Raw genomic sequence first — 25739 nt, 5'->3', positions numbered from 1 at the left:
CTTGGAAATGTGTCTGAGTCAAAATGTGTTTCCATACTAATTTAATGCAATGGGTGCCAATTCCAGTGTCACAACAAGCTTTAGGTTTTTCTGCCCCTCCCCCATTGTTTTTTTGTTTTAAATTATTGTTTATCATTTTCTATTTTGTATTTAACACAAGTGCGCTATACAAAAAACTGTTTCACTTGATTAATTTTTTTTCAGGAGGTACGCCTTCTACACGCGCGATCCCGCCATGTACGCCTTGTACACGTGCATCTTTGCTCCGTACGCCTCGAACATGCGCGGCTCCGCTCCCCTTGAACACGCGCGGCTCCGCTCCCCTCGAACACGCGCGGCTCCGCTCCCCTCGAACACGCGCGGCTCCGCTCCCCTCGAACACGCGCGGCTCCGCTCCCCTCGAACACGCGCGGCTCCGCTCCCCTCGAACACGCGCGGCTCCGCTCCCCTCGAACACGCGCGGCTCCGCTCCCCTCGAACACGCGCGGCTCCGCTCCCCTCGAACACGCGCGGCTCCGCTCCCCTCGAACACGCGCGGCTCCGCTCCCCTCGAACACGCGCGGCTCCGCTCCCCTCGTACACGCGCGGCTCCGCTCCGTACACCTCGTACACGCGCGGCTCTTCTCCGTACGCCTCGTACACACGCGCGGCTCCGCTCCGTACGCCTCGCACACACGCGCGGCTCCGCTCCGTACGCCTCGCACCCACGCGGCTCCGCTCCGTACGCCTCTTACCCACGCGGCTCCGCTCCGTACGCCTCGTACCCACGCGGCCCCGCTCCGTACACCTCGTACCCACGCGGCTCCGCTCCGTACACCTCGTACCCACGCGGCTCCGCTCCGTACACCTCGTACACGCGCGGCTCCGCTCCGTACACCTCGTACACGCGCGGCTCTGCTACATCCACACTGTAAACCCCTCCTGACCCCACACATAACCTTCCCCTCATCCAGCACCATGACAACCAGCACAGCAGAGTCCTGCATCCACTGAGGCCCCTGATCATGTGACCCCTGACTCCTCCCCTCCTGTGACCTCATCACAGGTCCTGTGCGCACAGAACAGCCATATATGTGGTGGCGGCTCTGCAGGTGGAGGTATGTGGAGAGACCCCATTACTGGGCACTGGGACATTAACCCTTTACAGGAAAAAATGGAGGCTTCTAATAGTTCCATAGGTTGTAAGTTACAGTGACCATTTCAGGACATGATCAGATATCAAACATCAGAATGATGTCAATTTGAGGCTAAATACCCTGTCTGACAAGTGATTCTGACAAGTGACTTTTACAACTGTAATAATAATAAATTAATAATATAAAGGTTTCCAAAGAACATACTAGACTAGGGTAAATCAGCATGCCTAAGTAAGAGTGTGCCCATGTAACTCCAACAACATGAAAAAAAGCAGAGAAAGACTATGCTCCGGATTTTTCCTGAGTTTCTGCATCTCCCTGGCAGAAATAACGCATGCGGATTGTACATGTGGATTGTACATGCGGATTGTACATGCGTTTTCCTGCCAGGGACATGCAGATGTGAAGCGTTCTTCACTTGCATTTCTGCATGCGGGTGTCAAGCGCTTTCCAAGCGATTTTAGCATCACTTGGAAAGTGCTTGACAACTTGGTCACACTTTATAAATCCATGAAAACGGCATGGATTTATATAGTGTGACTGAAAGAATGGTAAAAAATAAAAAAATAAATCTATACTTTCCTTCCGATGGCCTCCGCAGTCTTGCTTCACTCGGTCCTGGCTGCTGGCAGATCACAGTAAACTGAAGGACCTGTCGACATAAGCGTCGCTTGAGCCGTCACATGACTATGACGTCAGTGCAGGTCCCTCAGTCCATCGCTAGCTGCCAGCATGAAAGGACGAGCGCAGCGGGGGCCGTCAGAAGGTAAATATAATCTTTATTTTTTGTTTTATTCTTTTTTTCACAGTTTATATGGTACACGGGTCCGGAGGAGAGTCTCCTCTCCTCTGCACTGTGTGCAGAATTATTAGGCAAATGATTAATTTGATCACATGATACTTTTTATACATGTTGTCCTACTCCAAGCTGCATATGCTTGAGAGCCAACTACCAATTAAGTAAATCTGGTAATGTGCATCTCTGTAATGAGGAGAGGTGTTGACTAATGACATCAACACCCTATATAAGATGTGCTTAATTATTAGGCAACTTCCTTTCCTTTGGCAAAATGGGTCAGAAGAGAGACTTGACAGGCTCTGAAAAGTCCAAAATTGTGAGATGTCTTGCAGAGGGATGCAAAACTTTTGAAGCGTGATCACCGAACAATCAAGTGTTTCATGGCAAATAGCCAAAAGGGTCGCAAGAAGCGTGTTCGCCAAAAAAGGTGCAAAATAACTGCCCATGAATTGAGGAAAATCAAGCGTGAAGCTGCCAAGATGCCATTCGCCACCAGTTTTGCCATATTTCAGAGCTGCAACGTTACTGGAGTATCAAAAAGCACAAGGTGTGCGATACTCAGGGACATGGCCAAAGTAAGGAAGGCTGAAAAACGACCACCTTTGAACAAGAACCATAAGATAAAACATCAAGAATGGGCCAAGAAATATCTTAAGACTGATTTTTCAAAGGTTTTATGGACTGATGACATGAGAGTGACTCTTGATGGGCCAGAGGCTGGATCAGTAAAGGGCAGAGAGCTCCACTCCGACGCCAGCAAGGTGGAGGTGGGGTACTGGTATGGGCTGGTATCATCAAAGATGAACTTGTGGGACCTTTTTGGGTTGAGGATGGAGTGAAGCTCAACTCCCAGACCTACTGCCAGTTTCTGGAAGACAACTTCTTCAAGCAGTGGTACAAGAAGTCGTCGGTATCGTTCAAGAAAAACATGATTTTCATGCAGGACAATGCTCCATCACATGCATCCAACTACTCCACAGCGTGGCTGGCCAGTAAAGGTATAAAAGAAGAAAAAATAATGACACGGGTCCCCTTGTTCACCTGATCTGAACCCCAAAGAGAACCTGTGGTCCATCATAAAATGTGAGGTCTACAGGGAGGGAAAACAGTACACCTCTCGGAACAGTGTCTGGGAGGCTGTGGTGGCTGCTGCTTGCAATGTTGATCGAAAACAGATCAAGCAACTGACAATCTATGGATGGAAGGCTGTTGAGTGTCACCATAAAGAAAGGTGGCTATATTGATCACTCATTTTTTTGGTTTTTGTTTTTGCATGTCAGAAATGTTTATTTCTACATTTTGTGCACTGATATTGATTTACCTTTTGAAAATAAACAAGGGAGATGGGATTATATTTGGTTTTTATTAAGTTGCCTAATAATTCTGCATAGTAATAGTTACCTGCACAAACAGATATCTTCCTAAGATAGCCAAATCTAAAAAAAAAAACACTCCAACTTCCAAAAATATTAAGCTTGGATATTTGAGTCTTTTGGGTTGATTAAGAACATAGTTGTTGACCAATAATAACAATAATCCTCTAAAATACAACTCGCCTAATAATTCTGCACACAGTGTAGACCTGAGTACCATCCGCACATTGAACGCATGCATTCCGCATGTCCTTATCTAGTGAAGCGGAATGCATGCGTTCTAATGCAAGTCAATGACGGCGAAAACGCAGCACTTCCGCAAAATAATTGGTAGTGCTGCGTTTTTTTCCGCAATGATAATCCGCACATGCGAATTATCATTGGTGAACATGGCAGGCCTTCTACCATGCGTTTTTTAAGCGTTTCTGCAGCGATTTTGCCGCATCGTGGGCACACAGCCAAACTAGGAGTTTCTTGTACAAAAATATAACAAAATCTTTATTAAATACACATGTATACATATTAGCAAGAAGACAATATGGGTAAAAGCAGTGTGCTTAAAGAGCAGTGTCAGGACCCCCCCCCCCAGAACAAAAAAAAATGGTCAGAGGTTATCTATCATTGTATGGGCCGGGAAAAGCGGAATATTTAAGGCTAATCATAACAGGTTAATCCAGGTAGTGTATATAAAGCAAGTAATAGGAGTATAAGCACACAGTGTGCCTGCTAAAATTCAAACTCCCAGGGCCACCATCAACACATATATAAGTACCAGAGTATTGTACCACAAAGCCTAAGACTGCTTACCCTAATTGTAGTGTCCCAAACACCCTCAGACCGGTAGCTGGGGTGGATTGGCGTCTTCCCAATGCACGTTTCGCGTTGCCTGTGCTTTGCTTTCTCAAGGGAAATCTTGAGGTACAATACTCTGGTACTTATATATGTGTTGATGGTGGCCCTGGGAGTTTGAATTTTAGCAGGCACACTGTGTGTTTATACTCCTACTAGATGGTGTCCCGATTCTAACGCATCGGGTATTCTAGAATATGTATGCGGCCGACCGGGCTCTACTAATCAGCGAAGCAGTGTTTAACCCCTTAAGCCCCGCGGGTGGTTTGCACGTTAATGACCGGGCCAATTTTTACAATTCTGACCACTGTCACTTTATGAGGTAATTACTCTGGAACGCTTCAACGGATCCCCCTGATTCTGAGATTGTTTTTTCGTGACATATTGTACTTCATGATTGTGGAAAAATTTCTTCGATATCACTTGCGTTTATTTGTGAAAAAAACGGAAATTTGGCGAAAATTTTGAAAATTTTGCAATTTTCAAAATTTTAATTTTTAAGCCCTGAAATCAGAGCGATATGTCACACAAAAGAGTTAATAAATAACATTTCCCACATGTCTACTTTACATCAGCACAATTTTGGAACCAAAATTTTTTTTTGTTAGGGAGCTATAAGGGTTAAAAGTTGACCAGCGATTTCTCATTTTTCCAACAAAATTTACAAAACCATTTTTTTAGGGACCACATCACATTTGAAGTCACTTTGAGAGGTCTTTATGACAGAAAATACCCAAAAGTGACACCATTCTAAAAACTGCACCCCTCAAGGTGCTCAAAACCACATTCAAGAACTTTATTAACCCTTCAGGTGCTTCACAGGAATTTTTTGAATGTGGAAGAAAAAAATGAACATTTAACTTTTTTCACAAAAATGTTACTTTAGACCCAATTTTTTTTATTTTCACACGGGTAACAAGAAAAAATGGACCCCAAAATTTGTTGTGCAATTTCCCCTGGGCACGCAGATACCCAATATTTGGGGAAAAAACACTGTTTGGGCGCACGGCAGGGCTCGGAAGGGAAGGAGCGCCATTTGACTTTTTGATTGTAAAATTTGCTTGAATAATTAGCGGACGCCATGTTGTGTTTGGAGAGCCCATGTGTGCCCAAACTTTGGAGCTCCCCCACAAGTGACCCCATTTTGGAAACTAGACCCCCCAAGGCACCTATCTAGATGCATAGTGAGCACTTGGAACCCCCAGGTGCTTCACAAATTGATTCGTAACAATGAAAAAGTGAAAAAAAAACCACTTTTTCATTTTTATGAATCAATTTGTGAAGCACCTGAGGGTTCCAAGTGCTCACAATGCATCTAGATGGGGGTCTAGTTTCCAAAATGGGGTCACTTGTGGGGGAGCTCCAATGTTTGGGCACACAGCGGCTCTCCAAACGCAACATGGTGTCACTAACAATTTGAGCCGATTTTCCGTTAAATTTGTTAGAGGACACCATGTTGCATTTAGAGAGTCCCTGTGTGCCCAAACATTGGAGCTCCCCCACAAGTGACCCCATTTTGGAAACTAGACCCCCCAAGGCACCTATCTAGATGCATAGTGAGCACTTGGAACCCCCAGGTGCTTCACAAATTGATTTGTAACAATGAAAAAGTTTTTTTTTTCACTTTTTCATTGTTACGAATCAATTTGTGAAGCACCTGGGGGTTCCAAGTGCTCACTATGCATCTAGATAGGTTTCTTGGGGGGTCTAGTTTCCAAAATTGGGTCACTTGTGGGGGAGCTCCAATGTTTGGGCGCACAGGGACTCTCTAAATGCAACATGGTGTCCTCTAACAAATTTAACGGAAAATCGGCTCAAATTGTTAGCGACACCATGTTGCGTTTGGAGAGCTGCTGTGTGCCCAAACATTGGAGCTCCCCCACAAGTGACCCCATTTTGGAAACTAGACCCCCCAAGGCACCTATCTAGATGCAAAGTGAGCACTTGGAACCATCAGGTGCTTCACAAATTGATTCATAAAAATGAAAAAGTGTTTTTTTTTTCACTTTTTCATTGTTACGAATCAATTTGTGAAGCACCTGGGGGTTCCAAGTGCTCACTATGCATCTAGATAGGTGCCTTGGGGGGTCTAGTTTCCAAAATGGGGTCACTTGTGGGGGAGCTCCAATGTTTGGGCACACAGCGGCTCTCCAAACGCAACATGGTGTCGCTAACAATTTGAGCCGATTTTCCGTTAAATTTGTTAGCGGACACCATGTTGCATTTGGAGAGCCGCTGTGTGCCCAAATATTGGAGCTCCCCCACAAGTGACCCCATTTTGGAAACTAGACCCCCCAAGGCACCTATTGAGATGCATAGTGAGCACTTGGAACCCCCAGGTGCTTCACAAATTGATCCATAAAAATGAAAAAGTGTTTTTTTTTCACTTATTCAATTTTACGAATCAATTTGTGAAGCACCTGGGGGTTCCAAGTGCTCATTATGCATCTAGATAGGTGCCTTGGGGGGTCTAGTTTCCAAAATGGGGTCACTTGTGGGGGAGCTCCAATGTTTGGGCACACAGGGACTCTTCAAATGCAACATGGTATCCGCTAACAATTTGAGCCGATTTTCCGTTAAATTTGTTAGCGGACACCATGTTGCATTTGGAGAGCCGCTGTGTGCCCAAATATTGGAGCTCCCCCACAAGTGACCCCATTTTGGAAACTAGACCCCCCAGGGAACTTATATAGATGTGTGGTGAGCCCATTGAACCCCCAGGTGCCTCTCAGAAAATCATAATGTTGACTTGTGAAAATAAAAAAAAAACATTTTTTCCACAAAAATGCAAAAAAAAATATTTTCACAAGGGTACTAGGAGAAATTGCACCCCATAAGTTGTTGTGCAATTTCTCCTGAGTACTCATATACCCCATGTGTTGGAAAAAAACTACTGTTTGGGCGCATGTAAGGGCTCGGAAGGGAAGGAGTGACGCTTTTGAATGCAGACTTTGATGGAATGGTCTGCGGGCATCATGTCATGTTCTCAGAGCCCTTGATGTGCCTAAACAGTGAAATGCCTAACAAGTGCCCCCTTTTTGGTAGTGTTAGTTGATTTTTGAATTTTGTAATGTAGTGTTATACATCAGTTGTGTAGGACAATCTGACGAACACTACACAACTGATGTATGACAACCTGACGAACACTACGTCAGCTGTGCAGTGTTCGTCAGGTTGTCATACTTCAGAAATTAATTCAATAGTCCATCGAAGTATGGTACCTTTTGAAGCAGTCTTTCATACACAGGCCTGGTTTGTCAGGGCAGGTGTCACATTGATAAATGGTGTCCTTGCGTATTCCACTTTTATAACACACTCGGCACCTCTTTTGTGACTTTCCTTTTTTTCCGCTGTGAGGGATCTGCCCTGGGAAATGCTGGCCTGGTACAATTCTTGGTCCTTCAATTCCAGAAGTACTGGGGCCCTCTCTGTCACCGCTGCCAAATATCAGGGCCTTGATAACTGTTTCCTGAAACTGAAGGTACGACGCAGAAGTCTGGCCTGCACATTGTGACAGAAGGAAAGCATTGTGCATTGCCATCTGTACAATGTGCACGGCCAGCTTCTTGTACCACACTCTGGACTTTCTCAAAGCACTGTATGGCTGGAGGACTTGATCAGAGAGATCAACTCCCCCCATGTACTTGTTGTACCCCACTACACAGTCTGGTTTGACGACCTGTGTAGTGGAACCTCGTACAGTGCTGAGTGTGCTGCCATCACCATGTATGGTGGTCAAGAAAAGGACATCCCTTTTGTCCTTGTACTTGACCATCAACAGGTGGTCGCTACATTGGGCTCTGCTCTCACCCCTTTTGAGCAGCTGCCAAATTAGCGTCTTTGGGAGGCCTTTCTGAATTTTGCGGACAGTACCGCAGGCTGCGGTACGTCGCGCAGAGAGGGACTGGAAGAGCCTGATACTTGTATAAAAGTTATCCATGTAGAGGTGATAACCTTTATCAAGCAGTGGGTGCACCAAGTCCCACACAATTTTCCCACTCACTCCCAGAACAGGGGGGCATTCAGGGGGTTCAATCCGGGAGTCCTTCCCTTCATAAACTCTAAACTTGTGAGTGTATCCTGAGGTACTCTCACAAAGTTTATACAGCTTGATCCCATACCTTGCCCTCTTACTGGGCAGGTACTGCCGGAATCCAAGCCGCCCCTTAAAAGAAATTAAGGACTCATCCACACAAATGTCCCTTTGGGGCATGTACACTTCACCAAACTTGTTGTTGAAGTGTTCGATGACCGGCCGAACTTTGAAAAGACGATCAAAGTTCGGGTCATCGCGTGCAGGACACCTTGCATTATCTTGGTAATGCAAGAACTTGTAGATGGCCTGAAAACGTGTCCGGGGCATGACCATTCGGAACACTGGAGTGTTATACAAAACGTCAACACTCCAGTATTGCCGAAGCTCGGGCTTCTTCAAGATCCCCATAAGAAGGACCAGGCCCCAAAACTTCATCATTTCTACTGCGTCTACAGGAGACCAGTTAGAAAATGATGAAGAGGGGTTTTGTTCTAAAAATTGATGAGCGTATAAATTAGTTTGGCCCACCATGAGGTTTATAAAATCCTCAGAGAAAAAGACTTTGAAAAAGTCTATTTCTGTGAGGCCGGTGGTGTCAAACTTGATTCCTGATTCCACTACGAAATCAGGAATCAGCGGCTCATAATTTTCGGGGGGCGAAGTCCATATAGGCTCAGTAGTGGGGGGCGCTGGAACATCTCTCCTGCGACAACGGCGGGGCGGGCCAGCAGAACCTGAGGAAGAGGAGGAAGAAGAGAAGGAGGAAGACGACGAGGAGTCGGAAAAACAAATGTGGGATCCTCACCCTCACTGTCAGTGTCGGAGGCAAGAATAGCGCAAGCCTCCTCCGCTGAATAATGAGTTTGGGATGAGCAGGACATTGTTTGTTATGTATGTGGTGCGTGTGTGTCAATTCTTTGAGAGTGTGTGTGTGTCAGTACTTTATTTAGAGTGTGTGGAAAAAGGAAATACTGTATGTGGTGCAAACAGCGAGCACGAGTGTGGATTGGTGAACTATGCCACCGATCAATACTCGGCGGCTGCTGGATGTGCGCACAAATGTGTGGGGAGTGGGAAGAGGGGAATTGGGTTGGATGAGGGGAGATCAGATTACTTACCAAAGTCCTCTCTGTTCTTTCAGGACCGGGAGCCCGTAGCAGGAGCCCGGCGCTGGTGACCGGGAGCCCGGCGCAGGAGACCGGGAGCCCGGAGCAGGAGACCGGGGGCCCGGAGCAGGAGACCGGGGGCCCGGAGCAGGAGACCGGGAGCCCGGAGCAGGAAGACGGGAGCCCGGAGCAGAAAGACGGGAGCCCGGAGCAGGAGACCGGGAGCCCGGAGCAGGAGACCGGGAGCCCGGAGCAGGAAGACGGGAGCCCGGAGCAGGAAGACGGGAGCCCGGAGCAGGAAGACGGGAGCCCGGAGCAGGAAGACGGGAGCCCGGAGCAGGAGACCGGGAGCCCGGAGCAGGAAGACGGGAGCCCGGAGCAGGAAGACGGGAGCCCGGAGCAGGAGACCGGGAGCCCGGAGCAGGAAGACGGGAGCCCGGAGCAGGAGACCAGGAGCACGGAGCAGGAGACTGGTACTGGAGCTGGAGATCAGAAGCAAAAGAATTAACAGGGACACTGGGGTGAGGCAGATTGGGATGGGAAGGGGGGTAAAAAGACAGGGGAGTGGGAAGAGTGGACTTACCAAAGGGTCAGCAGGACTGGAACAGAAGACCCAGAGCAGGAGCCCGGAGCAGGAGACCAGGAACCCGGAGCAGGAGACCAGGAGCCCGGTGCAGGAGACCAGGAGCCCGGCGCTGTTGACCGGGAGCCCGAAGCTGGTGACCGGGAGCCCGAAGCTGGTGACCGGGAGCCCGGGAGCAGTAGACCAGGAGCCCGGAGCAGGAGACCGGTACTGGAGCTGGAGATCGGAAGCAAAAGAATTAACAGGGACACTGGGGTGAGGCGGATTGGGGTGGGAAGGGGGGTAAAAAGACAGGGGAGTGGGAAGAGGGGTAAAAAGACAGGGGAGTGGGAAGAGGGGGATTGGGGTGGATGAGGGGAGATCAGAGATGGACTTACCAAAGGGTCAGCAGGACTGGAACAGAAGACCCAGAGCAGGAGACCAGGAGCCCGGTGCAGGAGACCGGTGCAGGAGACCGGTACTGGAGCTGGAGATCAGAAGCAAAAGAATTAACAGGGACACTGGGGTGGGAAGGGGGGTTAAAAGACAGGGGAATGGGAAGAGGGGTAAAAAGACAGGGGAGTGGGAAGAGGGGGATTGGGGTGGATGAGGGGAGAACAGAGATGGACTTACCAAAGGGTCAGCAGGACTGGAACAGAAGACCCAGAGCAGGAGACCAGGAACCCAGAGCAGGAGACCAGGAGCCCGGTGCAGGAGACCAGGAGCCCGGTGCAGGAGACCAGGAGCCTGGTGCCGGAGACCAGGAGCCTGGTGCCGGAGACCAGGAGCCCGGTGCAGGAGACCAGGAGCCCGGTGCAGGAGCCCGGTGCAGGAGACCAGGAGCCCGGAGCAGGAGACCGGTACTGGAGCTGGAGATCAGAAGCAAAAGAATTAACAGGGACACTGGGGTGGGAAGGGGGGTTAAAAGACAGGGGAGTGGGAAGAGGGGTAAAAAGACAGGGGAGTGGGAAGAGGGGGATTGGGGTGAATGAGGGGAGATCAGAGATGGACTTACCAAAGGGTCAGCAGGACTGGAACAGAAGACCCAGAGCAGGAGACTGGGAGCCCGGCGCTGGTGACCGGGAGTGGAGCTGGAGACTCGGACCAGAGCTGGAGACCGCTGCAGGACGCAGAAAAAAAAGGTAAGGGGGGGGTAAAAAGAGGGGGGAGGGGGGATTGGGGTGGATGAGGGGAGAACAGACTTACCAAAGTCTTCTCTGCAGGATCAGCAGCAGGCTCTGGAGCAGGAACCACAGCAGGTCAGGAGCAGAAGATCCAGGAGCTGGAGTAGAAGATCCAGGACGCTGGAACAGAAGATCCAGGAGCAGCGGCAGCAGCAGCGACTGGAACAGTGAGAAGATGGTCTTGTGGTGTCACAGAATATTCTGTGGCACTACAAGGCCCAGCACAGACACATCAGATGTGATCGCTCTGTAGAAATCCTCACCAAATGTGAGGGTCTGCAGGACGGTCACAGGGTGATGATGGGGTGGTGACAGGTGGAGGTAATCTGATTGGAGCAATCATTGATGACATCGATCGCTCCAATCAGAGTACCTGAATACAGGTGACCAGGCGGTCACAGGGAGGTGTCACCCCTCTGTGACCCCCTGTGGTGCATGTTGTGCCCCAGCCATCTGATTGGTGACACTGATTGCACCAATCAGACATGGCTGGAGCAGAGCACGCACCACAGAGGGTCACAGAGGGGTGACACCTCCCTGTGACCGCCTGGTCACCTGTATTCAGGTACTCTGATTGGAGCGATCGATGTCATCATCGATCGCTCCAATCACAGCAGTCTGGGGGCTTGAATCACAGGGGGTCATGGGGCGGTGACAGGCAGGTCACAAGCCGGTCACCGCCCCATGACCGCCCTGTCACCGCGCGGTCGCGCTACGATCGGTGCGATCGATGTGATCGGCGATCGCACCGATCATAGCAGTCCGGGGCCAGGGCTGGGGTGTCCTAGCAACAGTCTAGGATCGGTGCTCATAGGAGCACCGATCCTAGGCTGCAGATCACTGTTTCCGGCAATCACATTGCCGGAAACAGTGAGAAATGCTGTGATTGGCTGTTCAGATTTGAACAGCCAAGCACAGCGATCGCTGGTGCGGGGGGGCGGCGACAGCCCCCGGGATGATGACGCAATCTACCAGGAGGTAAGATGGCACCGTAACTTTAATGCTGTCACCGCGACTTAAGTCGCGGTGCCGCATTAAAGATATGACGTACTAATACGGGTCTGGCTCTTAAGTCCCAGGGCACAGACGCGTATTAGTACGTCAGATGTTATTAAGGGGTTAAATGGGTTGTGCACTACTTTAAATTAACCCCCCAATGTATCCCCCCGGGGCCCCTAATGAATTTTGTAATTACATCATGTTGTCAATACTGCTTGTGATAACTTCACTGACCACGCACAGCCAGCACGTAATTCCCCCGCTGCAGCCGGCTCTTGCTTCCGCTTACATCATGACTATTTGCAGCTGCAGCCAGGGGTCTCCTGTTCCGCGCACCACGGTGAATGACGGGCTGTGGGCGAGGTTATCCCCCGGCTGCATCGCCGCTGATCTCCCGACGGCAAGTGTGAAAGGAGGACCGAGGAGCGAGGCCGCCGGTCGGGGTACTTCTGTTGCGAGCAGCCGGGAGATGACCGGCTAGCACCGGTCATCTCCCGGCTGCGTCGCGGTTGATCTCCCGACAGTGGCCTGCGTGTTTCAAATCCGGCGCCAATTCGCGGCCAGGCTGCGTCAGTCGCTGAATCAGGACAGCGGTGTTTTAAATTTTGTGCCAATATCGCAGTGAACCGTGTTAGTGAGGACCTGGGAGCGGCGCTGCCTGTGCGGGTACTTCCGGTCTAGCACCAGTCATCTCCCGGCTGCATCGCCGCTGACCTCCATGCGGCTACCGACTACCGCTAGGGCCGCTGAGCTCCCGACGGCAAGTGAAGGGAGGACCAGGGAGCGGCGCCGCCTAGGCCACCGGTCGGGGTACTTCTCCTGCGAGCATCCGGGAGATGACCGGCTAGTGCCGGCCATCTCCCGGCTGCATCGCCGCTGACTTCCGTGCGGCAGATGAGCCGCTAATGGCCGCCATCTTGTTCTGAAATCCCACGTCGCTGATTGGCCGCGGCCGGACCAATCAGCGACGCGGGATTTCTTGGACGGACAGACTGACGGGATAAGCCGATTACATAGTAGATTACTTGCTTTATATACACTACCTGGATTAACCTGTTATGATTAGCCTTAAATATTCCACTTTTCCCGGCCCATACCTAGTATACAATCATAGATAACCTCTGACCAGTTTTTTGTTCTGGGGGGGGGGGGGTTTCCTGACACTGGTCTTTATGCGCACTGCTTTTACACATATTGTCTTCTTGCTAATATGTATACATGTGTATTTAATAAAGATTTTGTAATATTTTTGTACAAGAAACTCCTAGTTTCTCTGTTTTTTTTTCATATAATAATAAAAAAAAGTCACTGTTCGCGGATGGGACTTGAACCTAAAATTCTTTGTCCAGAAGCCAGTTCACTAACCACTGAGCTATGAACTCAGCTGTAAAAACCTGAGAGTTCTGATTTTGGTTACATGATTTTCAGTGCAAACCTGATTTAAACTCATTGGGACTTATGCACAGACTGCAAGCAAGCCAAATTCAAATGATGTGTGATTTTGATGTGAGATTCTGATGTGTGACTTTCTTCAAACATCAGAATCACAATGACTTTTTGTCACCCTGAGTATTTTCATGGTTGATCTCATAAGACAAGAAAAGCTACCAGTTACTATCACTTGACTGTATAGCTCAATGGTAAGTGGAAGGAACATGACCCTGAACCCAATAAAAGTCAATGGGGATCCGAACGTCGATTATTATTATTATTTATTATTACAGCGCCATTTATTCCATGGCGCTTTACGTGTGAAAAAGGGGGTATACATAGCAAAAACACTTAGGCTATGTGCCCACGATGCAGAAATGCTCAGGATTTTTTCCTGAGCGTTTCTGCATTTCCCTGGCAGAAAAAACGCATGCAAATTGTACATGCGGTTTGTACATGTGTTTTTCCTGCCAGGGACAAGCGGAAGTGAAGCGTTCTTCACATGCATTTCCGCATGCGGGTTGTCAAGTTCTTTCCAAGCAATTTTAGCATCCCTTGGAAAGTGCTTGACAACTTGGTCACACTATATAAATCCATGCAAACGGCATGGATTTATATACTGTGATCGTAAAGAATGGTAAAAAATAAATCTATACTTACCTTCCGATGGCCCCCGCAGTCTTGCTTCGCTCCGTCCTGGCTTGCCCACAGCTCGCGGTACACTACACTGAAGGACCTGCCGTCACATGACTATGACGTCACTGCAGGTCCTTCAGTCCACAGCACGCTGCCGGCAAGTGAAGACAAGAAGACCGGGGGCCATCAGAAGGTAAATATAATATTTATTTTTTATTTTATCCTTTTTTTCACAGGTTCTATGATACCCGGGTCCGGAGGAGAGTCTCCTCTCCTCCACACCCGGGTACCATCCGCACATAGAAACACATGTTATCCGTGTGTGCAAATGTGCTAACACGGATAATATGCGTGTCAATGACGGCAATTACGCTGCATGTCCGCAAAATTAATGGACATGCTGCTTATTTTTCCGCAATGATAATCCGCAGCGGAAATTTCCGCAGCATGTGCACAGCACGGATTATCATTGGGGAACATGGCAGGCCTTCTACCATGCGTTTTTTAAGCGTTTCTGCAGCATTTTTGCCGCTGTGTAAACACTTAAAAAACGCATCGTGGGCACACAGCCTTACAATAATCTTAAAAAATCAAGTCAGCGACTGGTACAGGAGGAGAGCGGACCCTGCCCGCGAGGGCTCATAATCTACGAGGAATGGGTGAGGATACAGTAGGTAAGGGTAGAGCTGGTCGTGCAGCAATGTTGTGGAGCGGTGGTTACTGCAGGTTGTAGGCTTGTCGGAAGAGGTGGATCTTCAGGTTTCTTTTGAAGGTTTCCGTGGTAGGCAAGAGTCTGATATGTTGGGGTAGAGAGTTCCAGAGTAGGGGGGATACACGGGAGAAATCTTGCATGCGATTGTGGGAAGAGGAGATAAGAGGGGAGTAGAGCAGGAGATCTTGTGAGGATCGAAGGTTGCGTGCAGGTAAGTACCGGGAGACTAGGTCACAGATGTATGGAGGATACAGGTTGTGGATGGCTTTGTATGCCATGGTTAAGGTTTTGAATTGGATTCTCTGGGTAATGGGAAGCCAGTGAAGGGATTGACAGAAGGGAGAGGCCGGGGAATAGCGGGGGTCCAGGTGGATTAGTCGGGCAGCAGAGTTTAGGATAGATTGGAGGGGGTGAGCGTGTTGGAAGGGAGGTCACAGAGCAGGAGGTTGCAGTAGTGGAGGCGGGAGATGATGAGGGCATGCACTAGTGTTTTTGCAGAGTCTATGGTGAAGAATGCGCGGATGCAGGAGATGTTTTTGAGTTGGAGTCGGCAGGAAGTGGAAAGGGCTTGGATATGTGGTTTGAAGGAGAGATCAGAGTCCAGGGCTACCCCGAGGCAGCGAGCTTGCGGGACTGGGGAGAGTGGGCAGCCATTGACGTTGATGGATAGGTCAGATGGGGGGGATGAATGAGAAGGTGGAAAGATGATGAATTCTGTTTTATCCATGTTAAGTTTTAGAAATCTGGCAGAGAAGAAGGATGAGATAGCGGACAGACATTGTGGGATTCTGGTTAGTAGTGAGGAGATATTGGGTCCAGACAGGTAGATTTGTGTGTCGTCAGCATAGAGGTGATACTGAAAGCCGTGAGACTCTTTGAGCTGTCCCAGGCCAAAGGTGTGGATGGAGAAGAGCAGAGGTCCTAGAACTGAAACTTGGGGGACACCGACAGATAGGGGGTGAGATGTGGAGGTGATGTGCGAGTGGGAGGCTCTGGAAGTCCTGTCTGTTAGGTATGAGGAGATCCAAGATAGGGCCAAGTCCATGATACCAAGAGATGAGAGGGTCTGTAGCAAGAGGGAATGGTCGACTGTGTCAAAGGCAGATGACAGGTACAGGAGGAGGAGGACGGAGTAGTGTCGCTTGGATTTGGTGGTTAGTAGGTCATTGGTGACTTTGGTCAGGGCAGTTTCAGTCAAGTGATGTGGTCAGAAGCCAGATTGTAAGCGGTCGAAGAGGGAACATGAGGAGCGGTGGGAGGACAGTTTAGAGTGGACATGTTGTTCCAGTAGTTTTGAGGCATAGGGGAGAAGTGAAATGGGGCGGTAGCTAGTCAGAGAGGATGGGTCAAGGGAGGGATTTTTGAGGATGGGTGTGATCGAGACGTGTTTGAAACATGAGGGGAAGACGCCAGTTGTTAGTGACAGGTTGAAGAGGTGGGTTAGGGTTGGGATGAAGACTGGTAAGGTTAGGGATGAGGTGGGACTGGATTGGATCAAGTTCGCAGGTGGTGAGGTGTGACTTGGAGAGTAAAGAAGAGACTTGGTCTTCTGTAATGGTGGAGATGTGGGGTTTGGAGGAGGAATGTTGAGTAGATATGAGGAGGGGCTGTGGGGACTTTAGGGAAAAGCTTTATCTGATGGTGTCGATCTTCTGCTTGAAAAATGAGGCAAAGTCTTCGGCTGAGATGAGAGGAGAGGGAGTAGGCACTGGGGGACGGAGGAGAGAATTGAAAGTGTTGAATAGCTGTTTAGGGTTGTGAGACAGAGAGGATATGAGAGATGAGAAGTAGGTTTGTTTTGCTGCAGTGAGTGTGGACTTGAAAATAGTGAGGGATTGTTTGAATTTGATGAAGTGCTCGATGGAGTGGGACCTTTTCCTTCTCCGCTCAGCAACCCTGAGGCCCGTCGCAGTTCTTTAGTAAGGTTCGTGTGCCAGGGTTGCCTATTAATTGTGCGAGATTTGGTATGTGTGAGAGGGGCGACTGAATCGAGAGCTGCGGCTGTTATTATGTAAAGTATGGTATTATATAAAGCAGCAGCAACATCTGCATCGTGTAAGGAATTTATATCTGTAAGAGGGAGAAGGGATTCAGAGAGTGAGTGTAGGTCAAAGTGTTTGAGGTTTCTGCAAGGGTGTGTAAGTTTGTGAACTGGGGATTGTGGACCTGGAGAGGAGAGGGCAGAGAATGTAAGTAGGTTGTGGTCTGAGCGAGGGAGAGGAGAGTTATAATAATAATAATAATAATAATAATAATTTTTATTTATATAGCGCCAACATATTCCGCAGCACTTTACAATTAAGCGGGGACATGTACAAACAATAAATTCAATACAAGGTGAGACAGTTTAACAGTTACATCAGGAGTGAGGTCCCTGCTCGCAAGCTTACATTCTACAAGGAAATGGGGTGACACAATAGGTGGAAAGTGCTTGTTATTTCAGGTCAGGCAATTATAATAAATCGGGATTATCATATAAAGCTGTATGATCCAGTCATCAGCCTGTATGTTCAAGTGCAATACTCAATTACCGAGTGCAGTTATCGTGTGCATGGAGGGTGTAGAGACAGATGAACAGTAGGGGGCAGATTCTGAATAGTATTTAGGAGGGAACAGGGGAAAGTTAGTTTACTGGGTATTTGAGATGGTAGGCTTGTTTAAAGATATGGGTTTTTAAAGCGCGCTTGAAGACATCGGGGCTAGGCATCAATCGGATCGTCTGGGGTAGAGCATTCCAGAGAACTGGCGCAGCACGAGAGAAGTCTTGGAGATGGAGGTACGAGGTTCGGATTATGGGGGATGTTAGTCTTAGGTCATTTGTGGAACGGAGGGCACGTGTAGGACGATAGACTGAGATGAGAGAGGAGATATAAGGTGGTGCAGAACTGTGGAGAGCTTTGTGGGTGAGAGCAATGAGTTTATATTGGACCCTGTAGCGAATGGGTAACCAGTGTCATAACTGGCACAAGGTGGAGGCATCGGTGATGCGGCTGGACAGAAATACGACCCTGGCTGCCGCATTCAGGACAGATTGGAGAGGGGAAATTTTGGTAAGAGGGAGATCGATCAGACGAGAGTTGCAGTAGTCCAGACGAGAGTGAATAAGAGCGACAGTAAGAGTTTTAGCAGTTTCCAAAGTGAGAAAAGATCAGATTCTGGAGATGTTTTTAAGTTGCTGGTGACAAGAGCGAGTGAGTGATCGGATATAGGGAGTAAAGGAAAGGTTAGTGTCGAAGATGACCCCAAGGCAGCGGGCGTGCTGCTTGGGAGTTATGGTTGAACCCTCCAAGGTAATTTCGATGTTAGGTAGAGTTAGGTTAGTAGAGGGGGGAAACACAAGAAGTTCAGTATTGGAGAGATTCAGTTTAAGATAGAGGGAGGACATGATGCTAGACACAGCAGACAAACAATCCTTGGTATTTTGTATTAGGGTAGGGGTGATGTCAGGGGAAGAAGTGTATAATTGGGTGTCGTCAGCATAGAGATGATACTGGAACCCAAATCTGCTGATTGTTTGTCCAATAGGGGCAGTGTATAGAGAGAAGAGGAGGGGGCCTAGGACTGAGCCCTGCGGAACTCCGATAGTAAGGGGATGAGGAGGGGAAGAGGAGCCGGCAAAAGATACAGTGAAGGAGTGGTCAGAGAGGTAGGAGGAGAACCAGGAGAGAACGGTTTCCTTGAGGCCTATAGAGCGGAGCATAGTGAGGATTTGCTGGTGATCCACAGTGTCAAATGCTGCAGAGAGATCCAGGAAAATCAGAGTTAGAGAGGTTAGATAGGGAACACAGGCGGGTAAAGATTAGGTCCAGTGTGTGGCCTTATTTATGAGTGGCTGCGGAAGACCATTGAGCAAGGCCGAAGGAGGAAGTGAGGCATAGGAGTTTAGAGACAGATGAGTGGGAAGTGTCGATGGGGATGTTGAAGTCACCCATTATGATAGTGGGGATGTCAGTGGAAAGGAAGTGAAGCAGCCAGGTGGTGAAGTGGTTTAAGAAGGTGGTGGCTTGCCCTGGGGGTCAGTAAATGATGGCCAGTTGGAGGTTGGAGGGGGAGTAGATGCGCACACAGTGCACCTCAAAAGATGGGAGTGAAACAGGGCAGCAGTGGGATTTCGGTGAAGGCGCAGGTATCTGACAGGAGAAAACCTACGCCTCCACCATGTTTGCCATTGGGGCGGGGGGTGTGTGGGAAAGGTGGAATCCTCCATACGAAAGTGCGGCTGGGGAGGCTGTGTCAGAGGGGGTGAGCCAGGTTTCGGTGATGGCGAGGAAGGAAAGTTTGTTAGTAATGAAAAGGTCGTGGATGTAGGAAAGTTTGTTGCAGACGGAGCGAGCGTTCCATAGAGCTCCTGTTAGTGCGACTGGGGAAGCAGGGATTAGGTGGATGGGTATGAGGTTTGAAAGGCTGCAAGAGTTTGTGGTTGGTCGTGGATAGGAGGTAGAAGTGACTGTGGGGATGTGGTGAGGAGGGCTAGGATTTGGAGAGATGTCGCCGGCATTGAGGAGGAGCAGAGAAAGTGTTAGCAGGTGGAAGTAGGAGAGGGCATGGGGTGGAGATACAGGATTGATTGTTCATGAATAGTTCTGAAGAGGAGGTGAGGTGAATGGGGATGATGGAGGGAGAGATGAAGAGTTCCTTACTAGGTGTAGAGGTGAGAGGGGTTAGTAGAAAGTGGAGGACTATAGGGGAAAAGGTGAAAGCTAACAAAAACATAGTTGAAAGAGAGTAAGCAGTCAAAGTGTGAGTTACCTGACTCCTGCCCAACTGCCTCTGAAATAACTACCACTTAGCTGGAAATCCACTTTGCACAAGAAGACGCGTGCACAACCCCACACGCGTGCACCCCTTAGACAGCTTCTGATTTTATAGGGCACGCTATAGCATTAGGTGAGGGGCATTGTGGGTGCTGCTTGTGGCTAAATTGCCAGCTGCTCTGATCACCAGGAGATGGCTGGGTGATCAAAGACAGAGCTAGGACTCTTGGCTCTGCAGTTTAGCACCTCTAAACATCAGGACAGGACAGACATATGTGAGTATTGAATGGAATGTGACAGATAAAGCAGAAATATCGAGCAGAGCATGTACCAATGAGATGATTCAGGGAAGCAGAGCAATAGATGACGTTGATGCTTTAAATTGGCTCTAAAATGGACATAGTAAGGGCTAGGGAGCTGAAAAAGGAAGCAGAATGGGGGTAAGAGTAGTACAATTGCCCTGCAAACAAATGTGGATAGGAAAATGACTTAAAACAACAGAATTAAAGAAAATAATAATAACAAGCTAGAACCAGGAGCCGGAGGTCCAAGTGGAGGACGTGTACATGGTGGTGTAGGTGGAAGAGCCAGAGGAGAAGGTATCCAACACTGTTTTTTATTTGGGGAGGCCCCAAAATTAAACAAATAGCAAATAAAGTACAACAATGGCTGGGTGCAGCTGGTATAGTTGTCTAGTCAGCTAAAGGTACATACAAGTCCGGTGGGATCCATGTCTGCTTCATTTTAATGAATGTTAGCTTCCCCACATTGGCTGTGGACAGGTGGATGCGTCTGTCTGTGATCACACCCCCTGCTGTGCTAAACACACAATCCAACAGTACACGTTCTGCAATTTGGAGACCCAGAAGTTAAATGGGGCAGACCCATCAGTTAGTACATGGGGATGAGTGGACACATGTTCTTCCACCATGTTGTTGTAACGCTGCCTCCTGCTAATGCGGACTGCATCAGATGATGGTGCCAGATGTTGTGGCTTGCTGAGAAAGTTTTGCCACATTTCGGCTATGCTAACCCTCCCTTCCGAGGTGGTTCCAGTACCCCAGCTTTGTTGGCAATTTCCTCCTCATCTGCCTTGTTCTACCACTGAGCCCCCAATGTCAGGTGGGAACGCCGTTAGTAGTGCCTTTACCAACGTGCGCTTGTACTCACACATTTTGAATGTCTAATGACGGAAATAATGATCGTATGCTTTCCTTGTAGCGGGGAGCCAACAGGGTGGCCATCCAGTATTCAGCTCTGGTAACAATCCAGGCAACTCGACAATCATTGTGCAGTCACAGCAGCATGACTCACTTGTGCTAGGCTGCCCAGAGGCAACGACAAGCTTTCCTTGGTGAGAGGTGTATGGTCTGCGTCCTCTGTATCCCCCCAGTCACGCTCCAGTGATGCCCATGGGCTGCTTTGAGTGCCACCCTGCTGTGAAGACAGTTCCTTCTCCAAAACTGTCCCCTGCCTGGACTGTTGTGTACTTGGACACTGTTGGTACAGTAACCCTCCCTCTGAACCATGCGTGGACGACAGTCTTGATAACAGTGAGAATGGTCCCTGTTCCTCCTGCTCCTCTTCCTCGTGTGCCACCACCTCATCCATCATCGCCTGAACTGTTTTTTTCCGGCAGCCATAGAAGTGGGATAGTAACGCTCATGACGTCATCAGTGCTGGCGATGGTGGAGTATTCGAAGCAGCTCAACATGGCACACACGTCCCGCATGTAGGCCCACTTATTGGTGGTAAATTGTTGTTGTTCCTCAAAGCGACACAGCCGTGCATGCTGCAGCTGAAACACCACTATTACCTGCTGCTGCCCACACACTTTCTCCAACATTTCCAATGTGGAGTTCCACCTTGTTGGTGCGTTGCATATAAGGCGGTGAGCGGGAAGCTAGAAGTGATGCTGCAGCACAGACAGGTGAGCAGCAGCAGGGTGATAACGCCGAAAGTGCAAACAGTGTCCACACTTTAAGCAGCAATTCTGAAATATGTGGGTAATTTTTCAGGAAGCTCCGTGCTACCAAATTCAGCTCATGCGCCGGGCAAGGTATGTGCTGCAAACCGGCTAAACACAAAGCTGCTATGAGATTTCACCAGGTCGGGCTTTAGGTTCACCAGCACCAACCACTCATCTGTCTGCTGTTTGATCCCCGTCCACATTTTCTGTGCGGTGTGGGATTTGCCCCCCAAAAAGATGAGTTTCAGAACAGACTGTTGTCGTTTCCCCCTGGCTGTGCTGAAGTTAGTGTTGCGTTGCAGTTCGTACTGTGACAGGATGAGGAGGCGGTAGAGGAACTGAAGTAGGAGGAAGAGGCAACCTGGACAGAGAAACGTCCAGCAGTCCTTGGTGGTTGAAGGACATGCGCTATAACTCCTTTCGCCTCTGTCCCAGCCGCCACTACATTACATTTACCCTGTGGGCAGTCAGGGAGACGTAATGTCCCTGGCCATGCTTAGCGGTCTATATATCGGTGATTATGTGGACCTTGCCACTAATGGCGTTGTGCAGTGTACACCTGATTTGGTCTAGAACGTGTGTGCAGGGCTGGGATGTCCCGGCTGGAAAAGATCTTATCAGCAGTGTTATTGAATTCCTCTGAGAGCACAGAGAAACGATTAGACACCTGAATGATTTGTGTCTGTGCCTCATTGCAGTGCAGGCTCCTGTATCTGGATTTGTAGCGAAGCCAGCCAGCCAGCCTCAGTGCTGTCCCTGCAGCCACTGACTTCCCTGTTCTGATACCTGCTGCAGAGGAGCCTGCTCCATCTTGGATGCCTCCATTCCCTCCTGCTGCTGCTCCCCGTCATCTTGCTGCTGCTCCTCTGGTCATGATCGTTCCTCCTATGCACACTGGTAAGTGCTAGGACGTGTATAGAAGGGGTAATACCGCTTTTTATGAAGTTAGGGGCCCAGTGGATCCTCCTGCAGGCTAGTTATCCCAGGAACTCTTCTAGCACACTTCCACTCACATGTCCGGCCAGAACACACCCCATTTCATATGGATGTTCAGACTTTCTGTTGTTGTTAAAGCCAGTCGGGGAAAGTATAGCTAAGCATTTTCTCTTTGCGGATTGTGGAATTTTTTTCTGCACCTTTCTTCTGTTGCTTTGTTCTATGTGTGTGCCAATAGCCTTTGGGGAAGGGTGAGTGTTGTGAGTAGATGCTCTACCGCCTCATAGGTTTGCCAGCAGAGGTCAGGAAATTACGGCTCCGCCAAATGGCGCCAAAGTCATGTGCGACCTTTTAAAACATATCTCGAGTCCGAAAATATATAAATCTCTTTACCTTTACCCAGATTGCCTTCTGCAGCGAGCGTCGTCAGCTCAGCCTCTGGCGTAGAGCAGCTGGAGGAGAGTGGTTCATGCATTACTCCCTTACCATTGTGGACTACTGCATACCCGGTGATGAACTGTCCTTGATCGCTGCCCCGAGCTCTGGAACCATGTACAAAATACTCAGCACAGGGGTTAGTGAGGGGACATCAGTGATATCTAACAAGCCCTATGTGTCTGCATCAGGGGAGTACATAGGAATCATGGGGTCCCATAGCAGAAGTTCTAATTGCCCCCACCCCCCCCAAGAAAAATGAAAATAATTGTCGGGATCACAGAAGAACATATCTCACAACTTTCCAGCCTTTACATAGTAATTTCCCTCCTGCTTACGTCCTAGATCCCTCTTTCATTGCCCCATAAAGAGTGATGCCAATAAAAGTGCCCCCCCCCCAAATACAGTATGATACCCCCATGGTGAATTCCTCCACATGTGCAGAATAATGATCCTACTGTACCCCACCTCAACTCCAAGGGTAAAGTATGCTGACCCAACACAGTATAATCCCCGTATGGTGACCCCCTAGCACTAGAGAGGATGGTAGGTAATAAGGGAGGGTGTTATACATAATAAAAGATGAAACAATATAACTAAGGATAGCGCTATACATAATTAGGGAGTACGCTATATACTAAGGGACTGTGCTATGCATAATAAGGCTACATTCCTGCATACGAGGGGCGATCCAAAAGTAATGATAATCGGTTATTTTTATTGCACACAGAAATTAAAATAAAATGTTTTCTTCTCTCTTAGGTACCCACTAGTCCAGGAAAAAAAAAATCACTTAAATAGGCCACGATTCCCGGGAGCTACATTCATTTGAATAGGAACTGCCGAGGAGTGAACATCAAAATGGAAAAAAACGAGCTCAGAGCTGTCATCAAATACCTCTGCTTGAAAAAAATGACTACCAAAGACATACTCAGCGACTTGGTGGAAACATTGGGGGACTCTTCTCCTCCATATTCCACAGTTGCACGCTGGGCCCAGGAATTTAAGCTGGGAAGAACATCGACGGAAGATGAACATCGTGAAGGACGCCCATCCACGTCCCTCAATGAAGAAAACGTGAAAAAAGTTGAAGTTGTATTGGCCGATCGAAGAGTGACTATCAGGCATGTAGCTGAGGTCACAGGGATCTCATATGGCAGTATTCAAAGAATCCTTGCAAAAGAATTGCATATGAGAAAGGTCTCGGCGCGTTGGGTGCCAAAATGTTAACCGACGAGCAAAAGAAGAAACGAGTTGACATTTCAATAGCAAATCTCGAAAAGTTCCAAGCAGACAAGGAGAATTTTTTGTCATGTTTTTTGACCATGGACGAGACCTGGATCCACCACTTTGATCCCGAAACGAAACAACAATCGATGACATGGAAACGAGCCAACGAACCGACGCCGAAGAAATTCAAAGTGTCAAGCTCAGCAGGGAAGGTTATGGCGTCCCTTTTTTGGGACGCTGAAGGAATTATTATGGTGGACTATTTGGAGAAGGGAGCCACTATTACGGGCTCCTACTACGCAGAACAAATAAGAAGATTGCGGGAGGCTATCAAGGAGGAAAGGCGCGGCAAACTGCGGGCTGGAGTACTGTTTCACCAAGATAACGCGCCGGCTCACAAAGCTGCAGTTGCCATGGCTACCATTCAAGAAGCGGGCTTTGAACTGGTGGAACACCCCCCCCTATTCGCCAGATCTAGCCCCCAGTGACTTCTTTCTCTTTCCTCGGCTCAAGGAACACCTCCGGGGCAAGAAATTTGACGACAACAGTGACGTGATAACCGCTGTTGGGGATTTTTGTGAGGGTCAAGATCAAGAATTTTTTTCGAAGGGAATTCTAAGTTTAGAAAAGAGATGGACTAAATGTATAGACTTGTTATGAGACTATGTAGAAAAATAATTTTTTTTTGACTATATTCATTGTGTTTAGTATTGATTATCATTACTTTTGGATCGCCCCTCGTATGTGTGCAGTATCGGTGTGCTGCCCTGTTTTACAGATGCATTGAGCATGTCCTATTCTAATCATCAAAATCGGATCAGAACAGGACATTCTTTGACCCTCACATATCTCATTCTCAGATCCGGGATTTTCATGGATGTGTGAATGGATCTATAAAACTCTACAAGTCCGTGGACCATCCAATAAAAAAATCTGGCAGCTCACAGGCATTTCACACAAATGTGAGAATGTGGCCTATGGGATTTTACAGATAATATGATCACTCCAAGTTACACAGCGCAGATACAGAATAATATTTACATCCAGGCACTTAACGCTGACGTCTCATCTGATCAGAGTCAGTTTCTGCTGCTTCTTCTCCATCTGGTCAGACCATCATGTCGACATCTCGCAACCACGACTTATCTTGTCTTGATGTTCTCCAGCCTAGAAAATAACAAGGTCACGTATATTGTATATATACATGTGACTCCCCCGCACTGCGCCCCTGACTACAGATATGTACTCCCCTACACTGATATACTATTAGCCACTTAGTAATCAAAATGTAAAGTGATAAGCAGCACTGTGCCCCCCATTAACTATAATCTCCACCAGCCAATAATATAAATTATTCAGTCTCTGTGACTCTCCCCAATTAACTGTAAGGCTATGTGCACACGGAAAATATACAAGACTTTACAGTACAAGTTAAGGGAAACCCCCATCATTGCTCTCTCCCAGCACCCCCATTATTGCTCTCTCCCAGCACCCCCATCATTACTCTCTCCCAGCACTCCCATCATTGCTTTCTCCCAGCACCCCCATCATTGCTCTGTCCCAGCACCTCCCGTCATTGCTCTGTCCCAGCA

At 48.5% G+C, this 25739-nt stretch overlaps 1 long non-coding RNA gene across 1 annotated transcript; it reads left to right on the top strand.

Annotated features, from left to right (window-relative positions):
* Positions 1 to 1038: 1038 nt before the first annotated feature.
* On the top strand, positions 1039 to 23841 carry LOC141271772 (uncharacterized). The gene is made up of 2 exons (XR_012321932.1): positions 1039 to 1097; positions 23680 to 23841. It is a non-coding gene; the product is annotated as an uncharacterized lncRNA (long non-coding RNA).
* Positions 23842 to 25739: the final 1898 nt, after the last annotated feature.

Source organism: Phyllobates terribilis, unplaced genomic scaffold (genome assembly GCF_046119375.1).
Source record: "Phyllobates terribilis strain yellow unplaced genomic scaffold, ASM4611937v1 Scaffold_5__5_contigs__length_657084704, whole genome shotgun sequence".
Classification (NCBI taxonomy): domain Eukaryota; kingdom Metazoa; phylum Chordata; class Amphibia; order Anura; family Dendrobatidae; genus Phyllobates; species Phyllobates terribilis.
This window is presented reverse-complemented; position numbering and strand designations above follow the sequence as displayed.